The sequence below is a fragment of the Cervus elaphus genome, chromosome 21 (assembly GCF_910594005.1).
Source record: "Cervus elaphus chromosome 21, mCerEla1.1, whole genome shotgun sequence".
Classification (NCBI taxonomy): Eukaryota; Metazoa; Chordata; class Mammalia; order Artiodactyla; family Cervidae; genus Cervus; species Cervus elaphus.
Genome location: NC_057835.1, coordinates 33,923,512 through 33,943,676, shown reverse-complemented (window position 1 = coordinate 33,943,676; position 20,165 = coordinate 33,923,512). Strand labels below are relative to the sequence as shown.

The 20,165-nt window shown below is 42.5% G+C and overlaps 1 protein-coding gene across 3 annotated transcripts in view; it reads left to right on the top strand.

Annotated features, from left to right (window-relative positions):
- The window catches only part of CRH (corticotropin releasing hormone), a 77,729-nt gene that overhangs the window by 56,146 nt on the left and 1,418 nt on the right, over window positions 1–20,165 (top strand). For 2 of the 3 annotated variants that reach the window (XM_043879969.1, XM_043879967.1), the window contains one exon: window positions 19,947–20,125. The gene's annotated coding sequence lies outside the window, so the exon portion shown is untranslated. Of the gene's footprint in view, window positions 1–19,446; window positions 20,126–20,165 lie in introns of those variants that run through there. The other variant, XM_043879968.1, reaches the window with a different exon arrangement.

Here is a 20,165-nt window from a genome sequence, read left to right as displayed (position 1 = left end):
TAATTTTGTCTCATTGCATCTCATTTCTAAAATGCAGATGGTTTTAATAATTGCTTTCTAGAGCTGTTGAGAAGATAAAGTCAGGAGTAGAAAATTTGACCTTTATCAAAACAGCATTTATGAGATTCCCAGTGGCGTGGACTGGCTCCTGATCAGATAGTCAGCCTTTCTGAAGGGAAAAATCCCAGGGTTCTTCCTGAGTGGACTAAGATTTGAGAGCTTGTTCCCTTGAATTTTAGATATGAAAAGAACGTTAGAAATCATCTTGTTCAGTCATCAAAACATTTAAAATTTACTTTTTATCAATGAAATGCCTGCCTGTAGTTTTAAAATAAAATATTTATAATGAAAAACAAATTTCCTATTCCTACAGCACCTCTGATCCATTCTCTAAAAAGTATTATCTTGATGAATTCAATTCTAGACATTATCTTGCATCCGCTGCTCTGATACATGAGTATTTAGTTCATTACACCTACCTTGTCCTTCTCCATCCTCCCAGTATAGTCTTATTACTTCTTTGTTTTAGTTTCTTCATGAGATAACTTTGTAGCTTCAAAAATATACTCCTTTATTTCCAAATTTACCATAAGGCCATAATCCTTGACGTCACACTTGGAAAGATGAGGCCACTGGCACCCGCCCCTCCCCCTTCACTGCTTTGAGCTTCCCAGTTTCTATCATTTGAATTTTTATGTTTGTGTTACTAAAGTCGATGACATTTCCATTCTGTTTTATGATCATAATTGTCTCATGCCTTACTTATAGGTTGTTTATAAAAGCTTAAAATCAATCAACCCTTCACGTAAGTGTGGTTAAGTAACAGTGATTGACTATAGAGCCAGGAGGAAAACTGTGATCATGTCACCTCTCTTATATGGCATTTTGTTTTTCCAGGAGTTTCTCCCTTTTCCCCAGGAACCCTCTATTCTCTCCTGAGCTACACTGGTTGATTTCTAGATTTGTGCTCACGTTTGTTATTCTGAGACTTGTGTTTGCTTTTCTGGATTAAATCTCCTGTTTCCTGGATCCCAGGACTTCTGTTTTTGTTTGTTTTAATTTACTTAATAGGCTAAAATCAACCCTCAAATAATTTCCTCAAAACTGCTCCTAGATATGGGAGGTCTCAGACAAATCATTTTGGTGGGACCTCTTTCTACATAAATAATCAGATTTTTAAAGCATTACAAAGACCATGTGGAGTACAGTGTTTTGTTGGATGTAATTTAGAATGTTAGATAGAGGTGAGATATTTACATATTTAATGTTCAGTCAGTGTATGCTAAGGTTCTTCTTTGTCTCTGTATTCTTTATTGCCAAATGCACTATTCCTAGCTATCTTCCACTTTAAGAAAAAACTAGCAAGACTTTTTATTCACAGTGCCAAGCTCTTGAGAACCTGTTTGCATTGAAACAATATAGATCTGTATTTGTGCATTAATGTAACACCATTTGTTGAATGCTGGTTATATCATTACTTATAATGCTGTAATCATTACTTGTGAGTGGCATCCATCATGCCACTCATGAATATTGCTGTATTTTATTGATGACCACAAGTTTCAAGTCTTATCCAGAGTATGCAGGAAAATGTGAATAATAATTTGTTTCCTGGTTATGCTGAATTTACCACTTGGAATTTTATAACATAAATATAGAATAATATGTCTTCCAACTCTTCTCTTGAATTCCTTCTGCAATAATCACTGCATTCCTAGAAAGTGATTATTTTAATGTTAACTGCACCCTGCCTTCTATTCTCTGCCATCAAAGGACAGGACTGTAGGAGAAATGAGAAGAGTGGCCTCACTGGGTGCAGGAATGTTTGTCCCTCATCAGGAAGGCTTCAGCTGACTGGAAAAACATGACGTCCTCACATCAGTAGAGGCAGGAGAGAACATCATTGGGGTCACACAGAATAAAGAATGCCTGTTGTCACCCTTGGTTGCCTTTGGGTGCTAAATTCAGAGGCAGAACCACAAAACAAAGCCAGGCAAGCATGGAGACATGGGACCCCCATGCAGCTCAGGCCGAAGGTCCTTGGTACTGACCCTCTAGCTTGTCCCGTGTTTTATGTTGGAGAGTCACTTAAAACCATCGTCAGTGCCATTGCCACATGGCCCAATCTCATATGGTTCTGTGAAAGAAACAGAACATTGGGTAGCAGGCTCAATCCACTTGCCAGGATGCCCGCCTGGAACCAAGGTCCGCCCAGAGCCTCAAGAAACCCCACGGCATGAGTCGTAAGGGCATCCTGGTGAACTTATGTGCAGGGTAGATGGTCGGAGAGCACAGAGGATGGGGATCAAAAGGAACTGGGGCCCACGTGGACCCTGGTCTAAGCTAGGATGCCCCAGCAAGGGGTTCTGCTGGCTCTTGGTGACCCCAGGCTCTAGAGGAGGCCATAGGAAATTTCAGAGAAGATACCCTGGAGGCCAGAACCCATGCAGAACCAGGTCTGAACTTGGTTTGTCCTGTCCAGCACTGTTACATCCCAGACCCTGGAGGGGACTTAGAGCTTCACAGAGGGCACTCTGAAGGACCAGGGCTCTCCAGGCAGTACTGCTTACAGCTGTGAAATGTAGTGTTTTCAGTGTATGCATTTCTAGAAATGGCTTTTTGCTCCCTCATCCTTATTTGTTGGATTGACTATGACATTCAAGGTTGACATCCATTTCCACACAGAAATCTGAAGGCCTTTGCTCTACTGTCTTAAGATCCATTGTAGCCAACAATGAGAGGTCTCCTGCTGGTCAGACCTCTTGTCTTTTAGAGGTACCTTTAAAATTTCTCTTAAAATTTCTTTAAAATTTCTCTTTCCTTCTGAATCATATTATTATCTTCTCTTTATTACTGATGTCCCAGGCTTTTGTAACACTGAGTCTAGAGGCATATGTGTGTGCATGTACATGACTTAGGTACCTCCTTGCCTCGGGTTCTTGATTGGCATCTTAATTTGTATACTGATGTCCTTTGACTCTTGGAAAATCCTGTTTGATATTTCTTTTATTTCTTCCTCTTGATTTTCTCTTTGTGTCAGTCTATAGATTAGATGTGAGGCCTCTTGGATTCATCCTCTATATATCTTTCCTTTTCTCATTTTTTTTTTTTTTTACATCTCTTTGTTCTGCTATCTGGCCATTTATTAGACTTCATAATCTATTTGAATTTCAGAGTCATATTTTTATTTTTATAATAGTTCATCTTTGATAGCTATTTGTATTTTGTTGACACAATGACATTTTTACTCTTTCTAGTAATATTAATTAAGAGAATTTTTAGAAGTTAAATTGTGTTTCCAAACCCTGTTCCTTTCAGAGTTATGTGTTCTGCTTGTTTATCTTGGTCTCTCTCTCATGTTGTAGAGTTTCCTCAAAAGCTCAGCGCTCTTTGGCGGCTCTGTCATGTATAAGAACCATCGATAAGCTGATCCTGAGCTGTGTATGGGGCAGGGAGGAGCAGGTGAACGGGAAGGAGGCAGTGCTTGCAGGCTGGCAGTTCCTTTTCATGTCATCTGAGGAAGTAGGCAGTAATCCTAGGGACCCAGAGTTGGCAGAGTGAAGGTCTGTTCCCTATGGGCATTCCATTTCTTTGGAAAAGAATCTTCTCATTATTGTATATTGGGTATATTAGTTTATTAGGGCTGCCATAACAAAATACCACAAACCGTGAGGTTTAAACAACAGAAATCTATTTTCTTACAGTTTAGGAGGCTGGAAATCCCAGATCAAAGTGTGGGCAGGTTTGGTTTCTCCCAGTTCTCTCTCCTTGGCTAGCACATGACCATCTTCTCCCAGTATCCTCTCATGGTTTTTCCTCTATGCGTGTGTATCCCTGGTGTTCCTTGTTCTTCTTAAAAGGGCAACAGTCCTATTGGATTAGGGCCCACCCTAATAGTCTCACCTTAAGTTAATTGCCTCTTTTAGGGTCCTATCTCCAAATACAGTCACATGCTAAGGTACTGGGGATTAGGACTTCAGCACATGAACTTCCGGAGGACACAGTGCAGTCTGCCAGTAAGGAGGGCATTTGGAAGTGTGACGTTAACTCTTGAGTCTAGAGTGGAGTCTCTTAACTTTGGCAGTTTTGACACTGGGGCTTCACCATTTTTTGTGTGATACCTGTACTGGACATCAAAGGGTGTTCATCATCATCTACCCACTAGATGCCAGTCATGACAATCAAAAATGTCTTTAACATTGACAAATGTCCCCTGAGTGTAAAGCAAGAGTCCCCCCATAGCTGAGAATCAGTCTGTGGATTTCTCCAACCCTTTATTAACAACTGATGTTCCAGAATCCCAGGTTTAACAGACAGATGACTGTATGCTTTTCTTTCTTTGCTCTTGTCTGTGGCTTCCTCTACTTGTTTGATTAGTCACCACTCCAACCTCTTTTCTCCGTCTCCTGGAAGTTTGTTGATGTCCTGTCTCCACAATGGGTTTTTATGCTTAAAGTGTCTAGCCTTTTTCCTTCTTTAATATTTTAGGAAGTGTTAGGACAGAATGTAGATGTACATGGAGGGTCAGTGTATTATATTTAAGTAAAGACTCCACCACACCTCCCGGATTATAAATGAGAAAATCAAGACTCTGAGGGAAGAGGTAGTTTGCCGACAGCTGCATCTAATAATAGTAAAAAGACAGGATTGGAATCCTGTTCACTCCCAGTCCAGTGTAATTTCCATTAACTCAACTCTGTTGTTTCAGCATACTTTATTAGTAAACACACTACCATTCTTCTCAGAGAGCTCTAGTAAGTCCTCAACAAATTGTTGGATTTTTAAAAGAAATAATAAATGGTAGTAACAGCAAAAGTGTTTGGGAGGAACCCTTTACTCTCCAGACTTTTGAATTTCTCTTAAAAGAAATTAAACTCCAGTATCAGTAAATAAGTGTTTAAAACTGGAAGGGTTGATAGTAGGTGGCTACTGTGCTCCATCCTGTTAAATGATTACAGATAAAACATTAGTGTCATTCATTCATTCATTCATCCTGTTAATTATTTCCCAAAACTCTCTGGCTGAGAATAAGCCTTGCAATTGTGTGTGTGTGATTCAAGTGCCTTGCTTGTGTCTGTGGGTTGTGAGGGTGTGTGATGTCTATGCATTTCTGTGTGGTGCATGTATGTATGTATTTGCATTGGGCACACTAAATTTGGGTTTGTTCATAAAGGAAGCAGCAGAATTGTATGGGACTAGTCTAGGGAGAGCACACGCTCATTCAGTGATGTGGGTTTTCATCCCCTGCATCCATAAAACTGTCTGAGGTCTCTTCTAACACCTTGACAGGTGGTGATTTGACCCCCGTCCCCCATCACCCCAGTGGGGCTGACAGTCCTGGCAGCCTGCTGCCTGCAGGGCTTCTGCTGCCCATCAAAGTCAGCTCTGATGAGGCTTTCAAAACACGCACGGGCATCAGGTGTGTGAGAGCTGCATGGCTGGGCCCAGACCCTCTAATCCTGCTCCCAGGAGGGGCTGAGAACTCAGCCCTGTGGAACCATGACCTTGATCAGCTAAAGGCAGTGAACCCTGGACTGCGGAGCAGAAAGACTGCTGAGGACTGTGAGTCTCCAGGGGTCCAAGAAAGAGACAGATGACTGGAGACTAGCCTGCAGGGGAGAGTGCAGCCTGGGAGGATGGCGGCCAGAGTTCAGTCATTCTTCTGTCACCATGTGGGCTAAGTTGCTTCATTTTTTCAAACATTATAACTTCTGTGATAGAAGGGACTCCTCCATATCCTTTCTCAGTATCCCCACTAGGGCCCAACAGATAGTGGCTGAACCCTGGTTGATTGATTGGAGCAATCTATTTTGTTTCAGTAGTGCTTGCATGGGGATTTCATCCATTCATGTATTCAACACATATTTATCAAGTGGCTATTTTGTGTCAAGCGTTGTTTTCGCTTTAGGTTATTATGACAGTGAACAAAACTGTGTTTGCCACAGTGTCTCTTGTGAAGAGACAACAATAAACCCAATAATTAAGGTAGATGGAATATGAGTGCTCAGGAGGACAGGCAGAAAGGGGATTTCAAGTGTGTGAGGAGAGCAGGTGAAGAGTTTAGACAGATAGGGTGGTTAGAGAAGGCCTGCGTGAGGATCCATGCAGAGACCAGAAAGATTCTGTGCACCAGGAGATGAGGGCACCTTCTGTTGGGATCACTTAGTAGTAGACCCAGCACATCACTTACAAAGGGGGTGTTTTGGTTTGTCTGGTTTTGGCACAGTATCTTTCTTCACCTCTCAGAGAAGTTCATGTTCTTTGGCTTCTCTCTCGGCCAGTCCCCTCACTCCCCCTTTCCATCCCACTCCAGTTCTATGCCGAGATCCACCTCTTGTCTCCTCAGATGCTTTGAGTCACCAGCATGGGCTCTCACCTTTCTGCAAGCCTGCTCTAGGGTTCAAGTCCTTCTTAACAAATAGTTAAACAGCCATCCTGAACATTGCATCTACTTCTCCCTACCACTTTATTCTCTTTTCCCTTTTACCGCAAAATGTTTTGGAAAAATGGTCCTGATTTACTGTCTTGATTTCTGCTTCTCAACTCATTGCTAGATGGCTTTCCTGTAAACACTAGCTTACCCTTGGGAGGATTTCTGTGCAAATAATAACTCTGGTTGCTTTGCCTCAAACCACCTTTGTAGATGCTGCTTTGGGAACCTGGGGCCAGGAGTCGGCCAATTCTTTCTTCTCTGTATTCTGGGTCCTGGTGAGGGGGAGTACTAGAGGGAGACCAGCAGATAGGGTCACAGGAAGGGTGTGCTCTTTCCTGTTTGCTTGCTGTTTGGGTTAGCACCTCCACAGCAGCAGCCCTACATGCCAGATGCGGCAGTGGGGTCCAGGGTCCTGCTTCTACCAGCACCCCAGAGCCCCGTCTTGACTTCGTCCTCAGAGGTCCCAGCTCCTGCCCTTCTGGGTCCACCCTCCAGGTTCTAAGGCATCAGCCAAGTGGGACCCTTCCCTGAGTCCAGCTCCCTGAGATCCCTCTGAGCTGCAGAGGGGGCAGCACCCAGCTCTGGAGGGGCCTCTTCTCCAAGGCTCTGGATCCCAGTGACTCCCATCTCTGCCCTTGGTTCCCTAGTGCTCAGGGAGGTCATTGCTTCTGTAGTTAAAAGTCTCTGTGTTTTCTCCATGTTCCCTTTCGCCTTTTTAGCTCTCTCTAACTCCTGTTAACCCAATTCATTATATTAAATTTTCTCTGTTGAAATAACTAGTGTGGTTTCTCTTCTGCTAACTAAACCCTGACTGATACAGCCACCAAAAGGCTGTCAAACTGATTGGATTTCTCTCAGTCCTTACATTGTGGCACTTCTGTGCAGCATTTTGCTTTTCTAGCTTCCTCTGTTCAAGAGTTCAGTTCCACCCCTTGCCTGGCCTCACGGTACCATTTTTTGCTGGATGCTCCTTCTTGCTCTTGAACTAGCCCTTGTCAGTCTCCCCCATGATCTCCAGCTGCCCCTTATCCTGGTCTTCTCGGGTTCCTTGTCTCGTCCTACTCCCCCTGGGCCATTCCAAGCCACAGTTTCTACATCTTACTGAGGATTCCAGCTCTCCAGCCTTGCCCATTCTCCCCTGCAGGCTCATATCCCACGTGCATATTCCTACCTGAACATCCCCTGGCTCTTCAGTATCAATATTTCCCAAGTTAATCTTGCCATCCTCTCATCCCAGACTATCCTGCTGTGTTTACCATCTGCCTCATCGCCCAGGACAAAATGATGAGATTCATTTGGACTTCCCCCTCTGTCCCACACCCCGCCTTTTCTCACATTTAATGTCTCTCCAGGCCATGGCTTCCACCTCGAGCCCCGGTCGTAGTTGAGACAGTGAGAACAAATCCTATGCACTTCCTGTTTCAGAGCCATGCTGAGGACTTTGCATACAACTCAAATAATCCTCACAGTATAACTCTGTGAGGTGAGTTCTACTAGTAGCCCCATTTCACAGATGAAGAAACTGAGGCATGAAAGGTTACATGACCTACCCAGTGACACAACTAGGAAGTTATAGGGCTGGGATTTGCATTGGAGAAGACTCTCTGACAGGCTGTCTGACAGCTTCTGAGGCACTGTGGACAGATCCAAGCTTGCCTGCATTGATGGTAGGGTTTCTCACTGGTGTCTTCTCCAGTGCTGGGCCCAGCACACAGCAGGCACCCTAAGCATTCACTATCATAATCATTTTACATGATATCCATCAGGTCCAGGTAGCCTGAGTATATTCTCTGAAGTACACATCTTTCCTTGTCATCTGCCTGTTAAAGTCTCACTGACTCTCCATTAGCCCAGGATCACATGTCCGGTTCAGAGTCTTTTGGAGCTCACCCTTATCGACTGACCTCTCTCACGGTGCCTTGGGACTCTTTCCTCTCTGCACTCACCGTTCATGTCATTGTTGCTAACATGTCTTCCTTGGTGGGCAGTGAATATGTCAAGGGCAGCAGGGGTTTTCGTTGTTCATTTTTATCTCTGGCACCAACCGCAGGGGTGGGACATAGTAGATGCTCAGGAGATACTCTCAGGACTAGTGAGAACTGTTCTCAGTCCTCTCTGGCCAGTTGAGTTCAGTGGTTAGAAACCTGAATGGGGGCCTCACTTGGAGCACATGTGTATCAGCTGCAGGACACAACCCAGGGTAGTCACAGAGTAAGAAGTCTGCGTTAGGCTGAAGTTGGCAGGGTGGTCTTGACTGCCCAGCAGGCCCCAGGATAATATCAGAAAACTCTGACCAAGCAGTGTGACCTGCTCTTGGCTCTGAGAATCCTACCAAATGGTGGGGAAAGAAGAAGCAAGACTTGCAGCAAAGGCAGCGTGCTAATCAGCTACCGTGTCTTGTCTCATGTTGTGAGAAAAAAGAATCATGCAAATGTTGTATAATTGTTTGTCTTCATTATGGGAGCTTGTTCCTTACTTCATTATGCACAGAATTTGCAAGTTGCTTTCTGCCTTCCTCCCACTTCAAAACACTGATTTGAAATTTCAGTAAAGGTACATATCAATTAGCAGGATGATATAGCAAATATTAATTTAGAAATTGATGTGAAGCATAAACATCAACCTCTAACTTCCACTATAGAATGAGAAACTACACAAACGTTTTCAAGGCCCAGAGATATGGAGAGGTTGGGACCTATCTTGAGGACCCGGGTAAGCACATTTTTTAGTGTGTGCATGGGTGCTCAGTCATATCCGACTCTTTTTAACCCCATGGACTGTAGCCTTCCAGGCTTCTGTATCCCTGGTATTTCCCAGGCGAGAATACCGGAGTGGGTTGCCATTTAGTAGTAGATTGTCTGAATTGCTCTGGGGATGACAGCAAAGGATGGACAGAATGGAATATTTGGCATAGTTTATAAAGAAGAGGTGTGAGGATTAAAATTAAGGAGGAAAAACCAAAAGCAAACAGCAGAATGCCTGTGTGTAATGCCTGGGTAAGTTTCTAAGACTGTTCGCGCTGAGCTTAGGCATTTTGGGTCGTGTTCTTGTTTGTGTGATGTGTGCCTTAACAGTGTGATATTCCTCAGTCACACCTGGCACCTAGTGCGGAGGAAGGAGACAGCTAAGGAACAGGGCATAAATGTGGTGCTGGTACCTTCAGAAGCATGTGTCGACACCCCACCCCTTCCCAGAGCTCCTGGGTGTCCTGAGCAAGAGGAATGGGGTAGAGAGGAGGAGCTCTTGGGGATCCCAGGATCCCTCCACGTACCAGCTGGAGGACATCAGCCAAGTTACCTGCCCGTTCTGAGCTTCCACTTCTGCATCTATGGAATGTGGTAATAACATCTGCTTCCCTGTAGGGTTCCAGTGAGGATTAGAGATGAAGAGGGCAATGCTTCTAGAAGTGTAAACAAGAGAAACCATGATTAGAGATGGAGGTCCCTGTGGCACTGTGCTGTCTGGTCAGGAGTCACCCCCTGGGATTAGACAGGGAAGTGGGACAGAAGGGAAACAGCAACCCTAGAGAGAAACCCAGACGACCCAGCTTCAGGGGTTTGCTGAAGAGCCTCCTCATTCCTTGTCTCCGCAGAAAAAGCCCTATGAGAAGTTCAAGTGCCCAGGGAGATGGCTTTTAAGAAAGCACTGAAAGATCCAAATAGATTTGTGCATTTTCTAAATTTAGACCAGTGGAGAGACATACTGTTTGTGCTTGAAAGGTGTAAACATTAAGAAAAGGTAAAAGGAAATTGAAAGGCTTCTCGAGTATCTGGTGGAACAGGCTGGTCTGAAGCTGGCCATGCCTGTGCTGGTGCTACCCCCACCCACCCTCTCTCCCGTCTGGGAAAAGGGGGAATCCTCCAGGGCTTGATCAGGGAGGGAGGTAAGATGAATAAAAGAGATTTTTAAATGTATTATGAGTGATTATTTGCTATTGCCTGATCTTAGAGCAGAGACTACAAATGAAATGATAGTAAGGTTCCCCAGAAGCAATTAGGGTGTAAAGAGAAAAAAAAATGAATCCTCCATCATTTTGCCTTGTTATCCAGGTCTCATCTGGAGATCCTGACAGGTCCATAGCCACTTGTGGGGCTAATGGAGACTCCCACCAGGAAGAGAGGGACTTACTGATCTTGGAATGGAAAAGAGAAGTATATACCCTTGTATTTTTATATTAATTATCAATGTTAATGGTTGTTTTTAACCCCTCTTTAAGATGCAGAGTCCCCCTGTGAGTGCACCTACTTTCAGTTAAATCAGTAAATGATTAGGTTAAGAATAGTAGTTTCAACACGGAAATAATCCTTAAGCCAGCAGACATTTATTTATTAAGTAGAGAGTCCTCAGCCAAGGAATATTGCTATTCCTAAATAAAAAATGTACCTTTGTTTGAAAGTCTGAGAGGAACCTGAAATGCATATTGCAAAGTGAAAGAAGCCAGTTTGAAAAGGGTACATGTTGTATGATTCCAGCCTTATGTCATTCTGGAATAGGCAAAACTATAGGCACAGGGAATTTTTAGGACAGTGAAATGATTCTGTGTGATGTAGTCACCATGGATATGTGCCATTGTGCATTGGTCAAAACTCACAGAATGTACAATACAAAGTGAACCCAAATTAGACTGTAGACTTCAGTTAAAAATAGTGTATCAGTATTGGTTCATCAGTTGTAACAAATGTTCCACATCAGTACAAGATGTTAATAATAGGACTTGTGGACACAGAGGAGGAGGAGAGGGTGGGAGAATTGAGAAAGTAGCATTGACATGTATAGACTACTGCATGTAAAATAGCTGGTGGGGAACCCCTGCATAGCATAGGGGGCTCAACTCAGTGCTCTGGATGACCTAGAGGGGTGGGATGGGTGAGTGGAGACTCAAGAGGGAGGGAATATATGTATACTTAGAGCTGAGTCATGTTGTTGTACAGCAGAAACTAACAAAACATTGTAAAGCAATTAAACTACAATTAAAAATAAAAATATATATTAAATAATAGAATCTAACAGGAGGAGATTAATTTTCCAGAATAAACTGTGGAAAATTCTGAAAGAGATGGGAATACCAGACCACCTGACCTGCCTCTTGAGAAATCTGTATGCAGGTCAGGAAGCAATAGTTAGAACTGGACATGAAACAACAGACTGTTTCCACATAGGGAAAGGAGTACGTCAAGGCTCTATGTTGTCACTCTGCTTACTTAACTTATGTGCAGAGTACATCATGAGAAACACTGGGCTGGATGAAGCACAAGCTGGAATCAAGATTGCCAGGAGAAATATTAATAACCTCAGATATGCAGATGACACCACCCTTACGGCAGAAAGCGAAGAAGAACTAAAGAGCCTCTTGATGAAAGTGAAAGAGGAGAGTGAAAAACTTGGGTTAAAACTCAACATTCATAAAACTAAGATCATGGCATCTGGTCCCATCACTTCATGGCAAATAGATGGGGGAATAGTGGAAACAGTGTCAGACTTTATTTTTTTGGGCTCCAAAATCACTGCAGATGGTGATTGCAGCCATGAAATTAAAAGATGCTTACTCCTTGGAAGAAAAGTTATGACCAATCCAGACAGCATATTAAAAAGCAGAGACATTACTTTGCCAACAAAGGTCCGTCTAGTCAAAGCTATGGTTTTTCCAGTAGTCGTGTATGGATGTGAGAGTTGGACTATGAAGAAAGCTGAGCACTGAAGAGTTGATGCTTTTGAACTGTGGTGTTGGAGAAGACTCTTGAGAGTCCCTCAGACTGCAAGGAGATCCAACCAGTCCATCCTAAAGGAGATCAATCCTGAGTGTTCATTGGAAGAACTGATGCTGAAGCTTCAGCTTCAGGCCAGCCACCCCTCTGGCCACCTGATGCAAAGAACTGACTCATTTGAAAAGACCCTGATGCTGGGAAAGATTGAAGGCAGGAGGAGAAGGGGACGACAGGGGATGAAATGGTTGGATGGCATCACTGACTCAATAGACATGTGTTTGGGTAAACTCCAGGAGTTGGTGATGGACAGGGAGGCCTGGTGTGCTGCAGTCCATGGGGTCACAAAGAGTTGTACATGACTGAGCAACTGAACTGAACAGGAGGAGGGTTGAGGGGAGTGTATGGGAATTCCTTGTATGTTCTGCTCAATTTTTTCTATAAACCTGAAACTGCTCTTAGGAGATGAAGTCTATTAATTAAAAAAAAATTTTTTATATCAGCTGAATAGCAAAAATCCTCCAGTATTGTCTATTAATTAAAAAAAATTTTTTTAGATCACCTGGATATCAAAAAATCTCCAGTATTAGAAGAAGAAATTAGTGATTATACTTATTTTGTTAATAGACCTGTATCAAACCTAATAAATATTGGACATAGTTCTAGGCTCTGAGGAGCTGAGACTGGATGGAAACACTGTCTTCAACTGAAATAGCAGCCAGGTCATTAGGCTAGCAACAAACGCGCAGTGTTCATTGAATGCTTCTTATATTCTGTCTCAGTTCACTCCACAACCCTAAAAGGAGAAAATAGAGAAACTGGCATTTTAGAATGATTTGACAAATAAGTTTGGAAGTTTTAAATAAAGGTCCAAGATCACCCAGCTTAGAAGTAATAGAGTAAAAACTGTATTGAGGTAATGTGACAGCTACCATGCTCAGAAATCTAGTGTATTTCCTTAGGAAGGGAGAGTCAGGTAAATGCTTTATTCTTTTTGCAAGGCTTATTTCTTAGTGAAATCTTCATATAAAGATACTTAAATGAATAACTTTATAAAAAGGAATCAGATATGGTATTATGCCTCAAAAGTCTGCATAACTCTTTTTATAAAAGAAATCTATCAGATTATATAATTTTACTTCTCTTTGAAAATTAAAAAAAAAAAATTCCTTCGTTGCAATTATTGTTGTTGCAGGGAAGATAAAAGTACATTAGCACAAGGCAGAACTTCACAGCTATTAAGAATTAAAGTACAAAGAAAACAAGTTGGAAAATGAAATGGAGCTCAAATATGTATCTATATTTAACTTTATATGAATAGGAACATTAAACTTCACTGCAGCTTGAGGCTGTTAACTCTTTTCCATTATCCTGAGAATGCTGTTGTTCAGATCATTTCCACATTTTATGCAAAAGAGAACAGTGAGCATAGCAAATCAGACAGATCCTTTCTTTCCCACACATAGGTTTCATACAACCCTCCTTTCAAGGGCTTGTTGACTTAGAGTTATGAGACCACCTTGAACTGAGGTAGCCTTTCTCTCTTTTTTAAAATGTTTATTTTAAACATTGTGACAGGTCTGTGATGGGTCTCAGTTGTAGCACGTGGGATTTTCATTGCAGCATTTGGGGTCTTAAGTTGCAGTGTTTGGGATCTAGTTCCCTGATCAGGGTTTGAACCCAGGCCCCCTGCATTGGGATCGTGGAGTCTTAGCCACTGGACCACCAGGAAAGTCTCAGCCTTTCTCTTAGGTGGGATATACATAGTCAGTCTCTGAGAACCAACACACACCCTGTGTAAGCAGTGTACTAGAAGTTACAAAGAAGTGGAAAGTGAGCTCACAACAAACTGCAAGACAGATTAACAAGCACACACATGAAAAATTAACTGTAGATTTCATATTGGAAGCTAACATCACGTTTTCCACAGATGGTTGACAGAAGCCTTGGGAGATGAATAGAGCCTGTAGCAAGGTTCACAAAAGGTCTGAAACCAGAGCCAGTAACATCTTTGATATCCACAGCTCCTGAATACTAGCTGCCTGTCTCTGTCTACCCCTGCAGCTCTTGTTGCCTACTGCCTCTTGAGTAATCAGATTTCCTTTTGGAAAAAACTTGAAATCACCAACTGCAATTTGTCTAGGAAACTTCTGTCTTTTCACACCCGAAAAAGGTCCTCCTTTGCAAGGTGGGCTCACAGATTTCCCTGGGATAAATTACTGCAGAGACCAACTCCTTCCCCTGACCAGCAAGTGTGCAACAGTTTGTTGCATGAGTAGCAAGGGAGGGCTCAGCAACTCCTTTCTGTAAAGTGACCCCTCCTCTGGCAGGTGATCCTTAGAAATACTGGAAATAGACTTGTGTCCATACCCTGAAATGCTCTCTTCAAGGGTGAAATGTGTCATTTGAAATTATTCCCCTAGAAGTACAATATTAGCAGCTTTAATCATGGACTTAAATATGGATGGTAAAGAAAGAAAGTGTAGCTGAACTCATAAAATGTCTTCATTTATTGCATCTCCCAACTTGTCTCACAATGAATGAACATGCTCTGTGGTCAAATACACCTGGCAGAGGCTGAAGACTTGGGGATTTACACTTCAGAATAAAATTTTTTAAACAGTAGAAAATTTTGCAGTAAAAAATGTGTTTAACTTGCCTGTAAATCGGGACTTCCTGGTGGTCCAATGGCTAAAGACTCCAAGCTCCCAATGCAGGGGGCCCGGGCTCCATCCCTGGTCAGTTCCCACATGACAGAACTAAGATTTCACATGCCACAGCTAAAAATCCCAGGTCAAACAACTAAGACTGGGCACAGCCAAATAAATGAAAACAACTGTTAAAAAACAAACAAACAAAACTTTAAACATCCCCTCATTTTTCTCCCATTGTAACACTGTTAACATTCCTAGGAGGGATCTTTGGCAAAAATTTCCTTAGAGTCAAGAAATGTTCATGAATATAAATACCTAATTAGGATGCTGAGTTGATGGATTTCTTTCTTATGACCAACTATTGTAAGATGATTAGTTCCTGCAAATTGCCCTTCATGACAGAAAGTTCACACACATCCTCTCACTGCCCTCCATCCATTATCTGGAGCCTAAAACAGAGAATCTGATGTATTACGATGTAAATAGAAAGGTCAGTCATGTCTATCAAGACAAGGGCTTGTTAGAGAAGCAGAAACCTGTCCCCTTTCCAGTGCTCTGAGTCATCTACCCAACTTCTGGAAAAATAAAGGGTCAGGTAACAAACATTGGGAATGGTAACATTCCATTTTCTGAGGGAAGGAGGTAAGGCACCCAGTGACGGTTTCTGGCTGCTTAGAGATCTGTTGACTGCTGGGGAAATGAAAGGCAGCCTTAGCTTCACCAGCCTTGGGACAGGAGCGTGGTTGCCCACAGTTAGTGCCCTGGGCTCCTGGAAGGACCCATAGGAGGCCCTGCCAGTGTCTCGTACAGCTCCCGCCACACTGGCGTGTGATGCTCATTCTGTAGGGGCCCAGCAGTAATGACCCAAAGACCACAACTCATTTGCCCACTTCCTTGCCCCTCCAATATACTCTCCACACTGCATTTCGAGAGGTCTTCCCAAATGCATTCATATTTACCAACACACACCCCCAGACACCACCCTGAGACTTCATTTAGATGGTAGCATAAACCCCAAATGAAGAGAACAGGGTAAAGACCGTAAGCAGGTGGGAGGGATTAATAATCCTCTGAAATGAGGAGAGCAGGAAAGATGAAGTGGTGTCTGAAGAAGCATGGGAGAGGAAGTGGCTGTAAAGGGTTTGCAAAAGGTGGGCTGAGGAAGGGGAGCCGAGGACAGGGAGTGGTTACTGAGGAAACTGGCCAGTTAACTTTTAAGTTTCTAAGAGGAGGAGGAGGAATTGTTGTTGTTGTTAGGCAGAAATTTACAATTAGGAACACAGTTTTAACCCAATTACATAAAATGTATGCGCTCAGAGAAAAGTCTCAAAGGAAACAACAAAATGTAAATGGAGACTATATATTCTGGAATGTGAGGGATTTGTATTCTACGTTATACTTTTCCAATTTTTCTAAGTCTTCTGTAAGGAGGATGAATGGCTTTGATAATCAGAAGAGATTAATAAAAGTTACAGTTACTGGTGAAGCATTTAGATACTTGTGCTGTTTGAGGTCCTTTCCCTAGTGCTACCTATGGAAGTTACAATTTACCAAACTACGTATCCACCCTTGGCATTTTTAAAGGCTGTCATTGGAGATGGTAGATTCATTCCAGCAAATGTTTCAGTTAACAAATCTGGAGATTGTCTTCATTTGCTATGAACTTTGCTAACAGAAGCATGTGTTGGGATCTCCTCAATGTCAGGGAGATGCAGATGGCAGAAGTATGCTCAGCAGGTATCCATTATTCCTAATATTTCATTACGCATTGAACTGTGTGCCATGCCTTTTAAAATTTAACTATACCCTATATAATATGTTCTTATTGAAAAATATGGTTGGAAGCATGAAGTAATCCCTATTTTGTGCCCATGTTTCTTGGCTTGTTTTTAGGCTCTGAAAGCATTTAAATTGGTTCTCCAGTGACTCCTTTGAAGAATTTATTCCTACATGTAACATTGAATCTGTCAGTGGTAATTTTTACAGACTTGGCTATTTAGTTTTCTGTATATGTAAGGCCTCTTGCAGTATGTTATTTCTGCAACCACACATTTGTGTCATTATTTTGAGAACCACGTAAGCTCTATACTTTATCAAAAGACCTCTTTTTCCCAAGGTAAACTAAGGTGGAAAAATCAAATTAATGCATCTTAAGTTGGCAGTGCATTTGAAGACCTCATGTTACAGTGATGAGATTCAGCTGAACGGTACACTGCAGTGCGTGCACAGAGGTTGGGGCCTGGGCCTCAACACGCTCAGGGCATCTTTGTGCTCTCTTGCCTTAGGTGATTTATTAATATATGGAAAGTCTGAGAAAAGGTAACTCAGGATTAGTGTGTGAACAAGTTGCTTCACTTAGATTCATCTTCTCTTCTTAATTTATTCTTGTGTCTCTACTGGAAAAGGAAGTTCAAAATGTATTGTGATATTATGGAGATAATACAGGCAGGGAGTCAAGGGAACGGGGTTCTAATTCTGACTTTTATCACAAGCTGAGTGACTTCACATAAGTCACTTAACCTTTCTGGCTCTCATTAAAACCAAATGCTTTCTTCCAGTCATTTCTGATGTGAATGCTCAGTGATTTGGTGAGATCTAACTTTTGGTTAAATTGTGGTGAGTAGGGATTACTCTGCACAACTCCTGCACTGAGATCTAGGCCTTTTATTCCTCACCCCTAGTGAAAGCCACTGTTCCCAACCAACTATCTGCTCAGGGAAAATCTCACAGCAAGGATTCAACAGTTTTGAGGGAGCTATACTAAAACAGCATCCTCCATATGGCCAAAGAGGAGAGAGATCTCAAAATGTTTGGTGCCAGTCAAAGCCTGGAATAAGCTGAGTCTTCTATGGGGCTTCCCTGGTGCCTCCGATGGTAAGAATCCATCTGCAATGCAGGAGACATGGGTTCAATCCCTGGGTTGGGAAGATCCCCTGGAGAAGGAAATGGCATGGAAAGATCCCCTGGAGAAGGAAATAGTAATCTACTCCAGTATTCTTACCTGGGAAATCCCCTGGCGGGCTTCAGTCCATGGAGCCACAAAGAATCAAACATGACTGAGCAGCCAACACTTTCACTCTCTCTGGAGGAACCTCCCAGGTCTTCCCAACTAAACCTGTGGCCTTTCCCTTTCCTAGTTCTACTTCTGTATTCGTTTACCTCAACTTCCCCTTCCAAACATATTTTCACCTCCAGATTGATACCCAAGCTGATATATGTCAGTGGGGACAGAGAAAGATTATTTTCTTACCAACGTAAAACACAGGTTTCTTCTAAGAGCTCAACTAGTTTTTATAATTATGATCTTTTGTAACAACTCACATCTTCCCCAGAAGACATATTTCTTTCTCTGTTCTCTTATGTCAAAAGTGCATTGCATAGTGCAGTGATCCAACTATGCACTGACTTCTCTGGAAACAGCCAGAATTTGTCCTTTTACCTTCCTTTTGTTTCTTGGAGCAATTGTGAATTAGTATAGACTCAAAAATGGGAGTTGAAATATGCATTGTATCATTTGTCAGGTTAGCTACAAAGGAATAAGCAGAGGGAACCAGAAATGAGGAACAGGAAATTTCTGATAAGCAACTTTGATGGTTATCTAGAAGCTGAACTGAATCATAGACACTAGAGTTTGGAATTGCATTTTGAATTGCAGAATATATTGGGCTTCCCAGGTGGTTCAGTGGTAAAGAACCTGCCTGCCAATGCAAGAGACATAAGGGATGCAGGTTCAATCCCTGGGTTGGGACGATCGCCTGGAGAAGGAAATGGCAACCCCCTCCAGTATTCTTACCTGGAAAATCACATGGACAGAGGAGCCTGGCAGGCTACAGTCTACAAGGTTACCAAAGAGTCGGACACAACTTAGCAACTAAACAACAAACAAAAAATTGCAGAATTAGAGGTTAACGACCTCCCACCTATATGATATCAGTTTATTTTGAAATATTAGTGTGGTTTTATAGGCATTCAATTCTGTGGTAGTGCCAGAGAACATTTATGTATTTATCAAGTTCCCATGCAGCACATTTGAATTTAGAAAAAGAAAAGAATTAAAACAACAACAACCTGGGTACAGTATGAGCACTGTCATGGATGTTAACAGTATTTGGAAGTAAAATGAATGAGGTTATCATTTTTACAGTCTCAGCATTCATCAGTGAAAACATGTAACTGATCAATTCAGCCCTATAATCAAGCAGTTTAAGTCTTTCCCAATATAAATGGCAAGTTAGAATGGATGCTTCTGTCATTGGTCTTGCATTAAGGAGACTAGATAAATATTGTTTAACTCAGTTACCTCTTACTGGCCCTTTCTCTAATTTAGGGACAGAAAAGTCCACAGTTAATTTCAGATTCTGAGAGAAGAAACCAAGGAGGAACAGTGAGATTCTGGGAAACCTTAAAATCTTTGCTGCACTCCTCGCTGATTCTGCTTTGTGCCTCTTCATCGTGGGAGTAGCTCTTGCATCATTTAAAAAACTTGAGCAGTGTTTCAAGAGATTTCTTGGTCTTACCTCTGCAGACTCATAATTTCTTTATCTGTTCTTGGGAGGATAAAGCATCTAGAGCTTTAAAAGCTGGATGGCCCTGCAATCCCATCTCCTTGTTCTTCATTTTTTTCAGGCAGAAAAGTAATGGGACATTTTGTCTCTAGCAGAGGGATATTTTCAGATGCTGAGGTATTGCCTGACACAGCAGGTCAGAGGAGTTAGGTGGGAGAAAGGAGGGGAATGTCCAGAGTTACCCCCTATCACAGGACTGTGTGTTGATAGACTTCTCTTCCCCTCCTCTCCCCTCCCATTCACTCTCTTTTCTGACCTTCCATTTGGCCTTTCCTAGTAAGAAGAGGCCAGTATGTTTTCACACTTGGGAAATCTCATTCAAGAATTTTTGTCAATGGACAAGTCATAAGAAGCCCTTCCATTTTAGGGCTCGTTGACGTCATCAAGGAGGCGATAAATATCTGTTGATATAATTGGATGTGAGATTCAGTGTTGAGATAGCAAAAATTCTGCCCCTATTTCCCGGGCAGGGCCCTATGATTTATGCAGGAGCAGAGGCAGCGCGCAATCCAGCTGTCAAGAGAGCGTCAGCTTATTAGGCAAATGCTGCGTGGTTTCTGAAGAGGGTCGACACTATAAAATCCCCTTCCAGGCTCTGGTGTGGAGAAACTCAGAGCCCACGTCTGTGGAGAGACAGAAGAGAAAGAGAAGAGGAAAAGAACAGAGTGGGAAGAGAAAGGAGAAGGGAAGAGAACCCCTGAAAAAAAGCCCCAGAGACTTTCTCTGCAAAGAAGCGCTGCACCCCGCTCACCTGCAGAAGCACCTCGGAAGGTAGGGAGCGCCTAGACGGAACTGCGCCTCTAACTTTGCA